Genomic DNA, 6,944 nt, shown 5'->3' with positions numbered 1-6,944 from the left:
CTCAGCAAGCAAGAGTCCAAAAGTGGCAGGCGAAAACCCGGAATCTCAATCTGTGGCTGATACCAGATGGGAAACTTCCTCTTGAGTACACAGAAGACCGGGTGACTTGGAAGACACTGAACAAACCGGAAACCCACTCCAACCCGGGCTGGCTTCGAACTCATGACCTTTTGGTCAGAGTGATCTTAATGCAGCTGACACTCAGCCAGCTGCGCCACAATCCCGGTTATCAAAGCAGATAACCCATAGATGGGACAGAGAGTTTCATCTATGCTGATGATCATGCCATCACCGCTCAAGCAGTTGCACAGAAGCTCTCCAAAGCTTTAGGTGTTCTTACTGCCTATAATAGGGAAAACCAATAAAATAATCCACATTATCTGCTTCGAACTGGATTGTATGAGTCTACATTGCCATACAATCCAGTTCAAAACAGATAACCTGGATTTTATACGACAGTGTAGATCCAGACTCAGTCTGAAAAGGAAACCAATGGCAAACTCAATCTAGAAAGGAAATTGGCCAAGAAAACCCTATGATAGAGCTGCCATAAGTCAGAGTTGGCTTGATGGCACATGACGGTAACAAATGTTTAATTGGAACCATATTATACCAATTCCCGTCTACTGCTTTTCCATATCCAAACGTGAATATGACTCCTATTTCTAAATATTAGGAGATGGGAACGGAAATCGTGGATCAAGTCCCCACTCAGCCATACAACCTCAGTGAGAAAGGTCACAATGCCTTATCCTAAACATATTTTTATTTCAGATTTGTGCAAACACAGGCAGGGTAACCTTTGCCTGCTTTCTTTACTGGCTGGCTCTGTGGATGGATTGTGCCAATATTTCAAAGCAGTCAGTGAAGTGTTTTGGGTGATTTAAGGTTTTGAGCAAGCAAACATTTACATTTTTATTTATATAAATATAGGTATTAATCTATATAATAATAATAATAATAATAATAGTAATAATAATAAACCTCTATACAACTTGGATTAATTACAAAAAAGCATTTGACTCATTGTTGGATTAGCAAATGTCTAGATGTCAGCGGGGTCAGATCACAGGAGCTGTCTTCATAGACTTGTCAGCAGCCTATGAGACTGTGAACCACCACCTCCTCCTGAGAAAAATGTAGAATATCACAAAGGACGACCACCTCACCCGCCTCATAGGAAACCTGCTACAAAACAGGAGCTTCTTTGTTGAGTTCCAGGGCCAGAGAAGCAGATGGCGGAAACAGAAGAACGGTCTGCCTCAGGAGAGCGTGCTTGCTCCATCCGTGTTCAACATCTACACAAATGACCAGCCACTGCCAGAAGGGACAGAGAGCTTCATCTATGCTGATGATCGTGCCATCACCGCTCACGCAGGGAGCTTTGAGATGGTTGAACAGAAGCTCTTCAAAGCTCTAGGTGCTCTTACTGCCTATTACAGGGAAAACCAGCTGATCCCCAAGCCATCTAAAACACAGACATGTGCCTTTCACCTTAAGAACAGACAAGCATCCCGAGCTCTGAGGATTACCTGGGAAGGGATCCCACTGGAGCATTGCAGCGCACCCAAAAACCTAGGAGTCACGCTGGACCGTGCTCTGACCTACAAGAAGCACTGCATGAACAAAAAGTGGGTGCTAGAAACAATATCATCAGAAAGCTGACTGGCACAACCTGGGGATCACAACCAGACACAGTGAAGACATCTGCACTTGCGCTATGCTACTCTGCTGCTGAGTATGCATGCCAAGTGTGGAACACTTCTCACCACGCTAAAACAGTGGATGTGGCTCTTAATGAGACATGCCGCATTATCACGGCGTGTCTGTGCCCTACACCACTGGAGAAATTACACTGCTTAGCCAGTATTGCACCACCTGAAATCCGCCGGGAAGTAGCAGCCAATAGTGAAAGGACCAAGGCAGTGACATCTCCTGCTCATCCCTTGTTTGGGTATCAGCCAGCACGTCAACGACTTAAATCAAGACATAGTTTTCTAAGATCTACAGAGACACTCACTGGAACACCTCAGCAAGCGAGGGTCCAAAAGTGGCAGGCTCAAACCCAGAGCCTCAATAAATGGCTGATACCCAATGAGAGTCTCCCCCCCGGGCACACAGAAAACTGGGCAACGTGGAAGGCACTGAACAGACTGTGCTCTGGCACCACGAGATGCAGAGCCAACATTCAGAAATGGGGCCACAAAGTGGAATCCTCGACATGTGAGTGTGGAGAAGAGCAAACCACAGACCACTGCTGCAATGCAACCTGAGCCCTGCCACATGCACAATGGAGGACCTTCTTGCGGCAACGCCAGAAGCACTCCAAGTGGCCAGATACTGGTCAAAGGACATTTCATCAACTACCAAGCTTGCAAACTCTGTGTCTTTTGAATGTTTGTTTGTTTGTTCTGTCAAAAATGTAATACAATTGTTTGGTTGCCTGACATATAAATAAATAAATAGCGGGATTTGTGAAAATATTAGAAAGTTCACCGAAAATGCAATGAAACAATGAAAAACTAAGTTGTTTGTGGGCAACGAAAGCTATGGAACTGTTAACATCAAGAGAGGAATTTTCCAGGGTCACTCACTGTCACCACTGCTGTGGTCCCTCTGTCCGTCATTCTACAGAAAACAAACCTGGGCTACCAAACAGCAAGAAATCCACCAAAAATTTCCCACTTGCGGTACATGGATGATCTAAAGCTTTATGGAAAATCAGAAACAGAAATCCAGTCACTGACCAACACAGTCAGAATCTTCAACACTGACATCAGTATGGAGTTCGGCCTAGACAAATGTGCCACAGTGGCATCGAAGAAAGGGAAAATTACTCACAGCAAGGGCATAGTGATGCCAAACGGACAAACCATAAAATGTTCTGGAGCACCTGACTTCATGATCGTGTTAAAAAACAAAGTATGGATTGTCGATGTTGCAATCCCAGGTGACAGCGGGATGAAGAGAAGCAACTAAGAAGATTTAAAGATCGAACTGCAAAGACTCTGGTACAAGCCAATCAAGGTGGTCCCAGTGGTGATTGGCACACTGGGTGCAGCGCCTAAAGACCTTGGCCTGCACTTAAACACAATCGGCGGTGACAAAATTACCATCCTCCAGCTGCAGAAGGCAACCTTACTGGGATCTGCACAAATTATTCGCCAACAGTCCTAGACACTAGGGAAGTGTCCAACGTGTGATCCAATACAACACCCAGCAGAATGTCTGCTGTGGACTCATCTTGTGTTTCGAACACAATCTTGTTGTGTCTCCTGTGCTATTCTAATAATATGTTATAATATAATATATAATATATTGTATACACATATAATATTTATAATATTGTAATGTAATGCAATATAATACTACTAATAATAATATGATACTATAATTATATATTTATATTACATGTAATATTACTAATAATATTACAGTATAATTGATATAGTGCAATATAGCAATATTTAAAACTGATATTATACTATGTTAATAATATATTGTATGTATATATACCTTGTAAGCCGCTCTGAGTCCCCTTCGGGGTGAGAAGGGCGGCATATAAATGTCGTTAATTAATTAATTAATTAATAATCCTGGCCGTCCAGCAGATGGCGCTGACTTTGATGCAAAGCATGTTTTTACCTGTCACAGGTGTTACATATATATAATAGTAAATATGCGAAAACATGAAATCCTTCGCTTGTTTGAAAGCTACGTTGTGTCCAAATTCTGACGTAATTGGTGAAGTATTTTGGGAGATTTGAGGTCATTCACGAATGTACATTGGATTTTTATTTATATAGATTAATATTTTTATTTAGACCCTGTGTTTTCTCTCCAAAAGGAGACTCAAAGCATCGACCTTGAGGCACCCAAAGCAGACGGCTAGCTGTCTCCAGTCGAGCAGAACCTTAATCAAGAGGCCAAATTATAAAGGACGCAGTTTTCCATCTGCATCCCTGTCAATCAGTTGATCTGTTGCCACAGCAACCGCCCAGGGACCCCCTCCCTTGTCACGTCCCATTGATGGAGATGGGAGACGCACACCTCCCTTGCCGTCTATGTGCGTCCCTGGGCTGATGGCATAGGGACGCACAGGAGGGAAATGAGCAAGCCGCTGCAAACTTCACGCATGGCTTGCCTTCCAAAGCAAGCCAAGCAAACAAAACAAAAGGGAATAGGAAAACCTGGCTTCGGAAGCATGGCATTGCTGCTGCAGCAAAGCAAGCAACTGGGGTAAATATGTTAGAGACCCTTAGGTCCACATCACGGGAGAATGTAACAAAGGAGACAGTCCCCCCCAAAAAAGATCAAAAAACAAGATTTATTTTAGTTTCTTCATGAAGAAGACGGACAGCCTGGCAGCATACACAGATGCTACCTTTCAAGTGACTGCTGCGCCCCCTTGGCTTTTGAACACCGTTATATACCCTAAAGCAGTGTTTCTCAACCTGGGGGTCGGGACCCCTTTGGGGGTCGCGAGGGGGTGTCAGAGGGGTCGCCAAAGACTATCAGAAAACATAGTATTTTCTGTTGATTATGGGGGTTCTGTGTGGAAAGTTTGGTCCAATTCTATCGTTGGTGGGGTTCAGAATGCTATTTCATTGTGGGTAAACTATAAATCCCAATAACTACAACTCCCAAATGGCAAGGTCTATTTTCTCCAAACTCCACCAGTGTTCACATTTGGGAATACTGAGTATTTGTGCCAAGTTTGATCCAGATCCATCATTGCTTGAGTCCACAGTGTTCTCTGGATGTAGGTGAACTACAACTCCAAAAACCCAAGGTCAATGTCCACCAGACCTTCCCAGGATTTCTTGGTCATGGGAATTCTGTGTGCCATGTTTGATTCAATTCCATCATTGATGGAGTTCAGAAGGCTCTTTGATTTAAGGTGAACTATAAATCCCAGGAGCCCCCGGTGGCGCAGTGGGTTAAAGCACTGAGCTGCTGATCGAAAGGTCGCAGATTCGATTCCAGGGAGCGGCGTGAGCTACCGCTGTCAGCTCTAGCTTCTGCCAACCTAGCAGTTCGAAAACATGCAAATGTGAGTAGATCAATAGGTACCGCTCCGGCGGGAAGGTAACGGCGCTCCATGCAGTCATGCCGGCCACATGACCTTGGAGGTGTCTACGGACAACAACGCTGGCTCTTCGGCTTAGAAATGGAGATGAGCACCACACCCCAGAGTCAGACATGACTGGACTTAATGTCAGGGGACAACCTTTACCTTTACTTATAAATCCCAGCAACTTCAGCATTACCAAATGACAAAATCGATCACCCCCAATTCCACCAGTATTCAAATTTTGGGCGTATCAGGTATTTGTGCTAAATTTGGTCCAGTGAATGAAAATACATCCTGCATATTTACATTATGACTCTTAACAGTAGCAAAATTACAGTTATGAAGTAGCAACGAAAATAACGTTATGGTTGGGGGTCACCACAACATGAGGACCTGTACAAAGGGGCTGCGGCATTAGGAAGGTTGAGAACCACTGCCCTAAAGTAAACAAGAACATTTTTTTTGATCATGGAAAGTATTCTCTTTCTAGCCCCTCTCCCTTGAGCTTTTGATGGAAAGTACCTTCTTGTACCTGCAGACTCTGCGCTTAACCACAACCTTTGGCTTAACCACAACACAACTACTTCCTATGTAGGCTTGAACTTTGTATGACGTCTTGTTTCTTAAAAACATTTTCTTCCGTGTTGCTCTTTTTGCTGTTAATTTCATTCAAAGCTCCTTGCTTAGCATTTGGAAATTTAACTCTTTCAAATAAAGTGCCCAATCTGCCCCAAAATAAAGTCCCAAACCCAATGCATTCGGTGGGGTTGAATCCTGCAAACCGGCCAGGGTTTATATATGCACTCTGAAGCCTTTCCCAGGGATGTTCAATGTCAGGCATGTTGACCCCAACACTTGGCAGCAGGACAACCACCTCTCCTTTTTCCAGGCCCGGGATCAACACTTCCTTTGGCTGGTGCTAATCCCTGGCCGAAGAAGGTCACTTGCATGTCCATGAACCAGAGGAAGGAGCTCTCTCTTCCACAAGGAACTTGCAAAATTAATCTCAAGTGGGAGAAATAGAAGACACAACACTTAGGCTGGATCTACACCACCCTATATCCCAGATTATCTTTTTATCTTCACTTCAAGTTGGGATCCCGTCTAATCGGCAAAGAGACACCATCAAAACCCTCCTGACAGATGGCCACACAGCCTCTGAATCATAGAATCCTACAGTTGGATAGGATCCCAAAGGCCATCCAGTCTAACCCCAGTGTGACAGGCAAAGAGACACCATCAAAACCCTCCTGACAGATGGCCACGCAGCCTCTGAATCATAGAATCCTATAATTGGGATCCCAAAGGCCATCCAGTCTAACCCCAGTGTGACAGGCAAAGAACAACATCAAAAGTCTCCTGATAGATGGCCACGCAGCCTCTGAATCATAGAATCCTACAGTTGGGATCCCAAAGGCTATCCAGTCCAAACCCAGCCTGCCCGGCAAAGAGACACCATCAAAACCCTCCTGACAGATGGCCATGCAGCCTCTGAATCATAGAATCCTACAGTTGGATAGGATTCCAAAGGCCATTCAGTCCAACCCCAGTGTGACAGGCAAAGAGACACCATCAAAACCTTCCTGACAGATGGCCACGCAGCCTCTGAATCATAAAATCCTATAATTGGGATCCCAAAGACTATCCAGTCCAACCTTAGTGTGACAGGTAAAGAGACAACAACAAAATCCTCCTGACAGATGGCCACACAGCCTCTGAATAATAGAATCCTACAGTTGGGATCGCAAAGGTCATTCAGTCCATCCCCAGTCTGCCCGGCAAGAGGCACCATCAAAACTCTCCTGACAGATGGCAACACAGCCTCTGAATAATAGAATCCTACAGTTGTGATCGCAATTGGTCATTCAGT

General features: G+C 44.5%; 1 protein-coding gene across 1 annotated transcript in view; it reads right to left on the bottom strand.

Moving 5' to 3' along the window:
* Window positions 1-6,944, bottom strand: part of DNAJC4 (DnaJ heat shock protein family (Hsp40) member C4) — a 37,379-nt gene that overhangs the window by 27,461 nt on the left and 2,974 nt on the right. The gene's annotated exons all lie outside the window — the stretch shown is intronic.

Source organism: Anolis sagrei, chromosome 12, assembly GCF_037176765.1.
Source record: "Anolis sagrei isolate rAnoSag1 chromosome 12, rAnoSag1.mat, whole genome shotgun sequence".
Taxonomy (NCBI): Eukaryota; Metazoa; Chordata; class Lepidosauria; order Squamata; family Dactyloidae; genus Anolis; species Anolis sagrei.
Note: the sequence above shows the minus strand (reverse complement) of the source record. Positions and strands in the feature narration are given on the sequence as shown.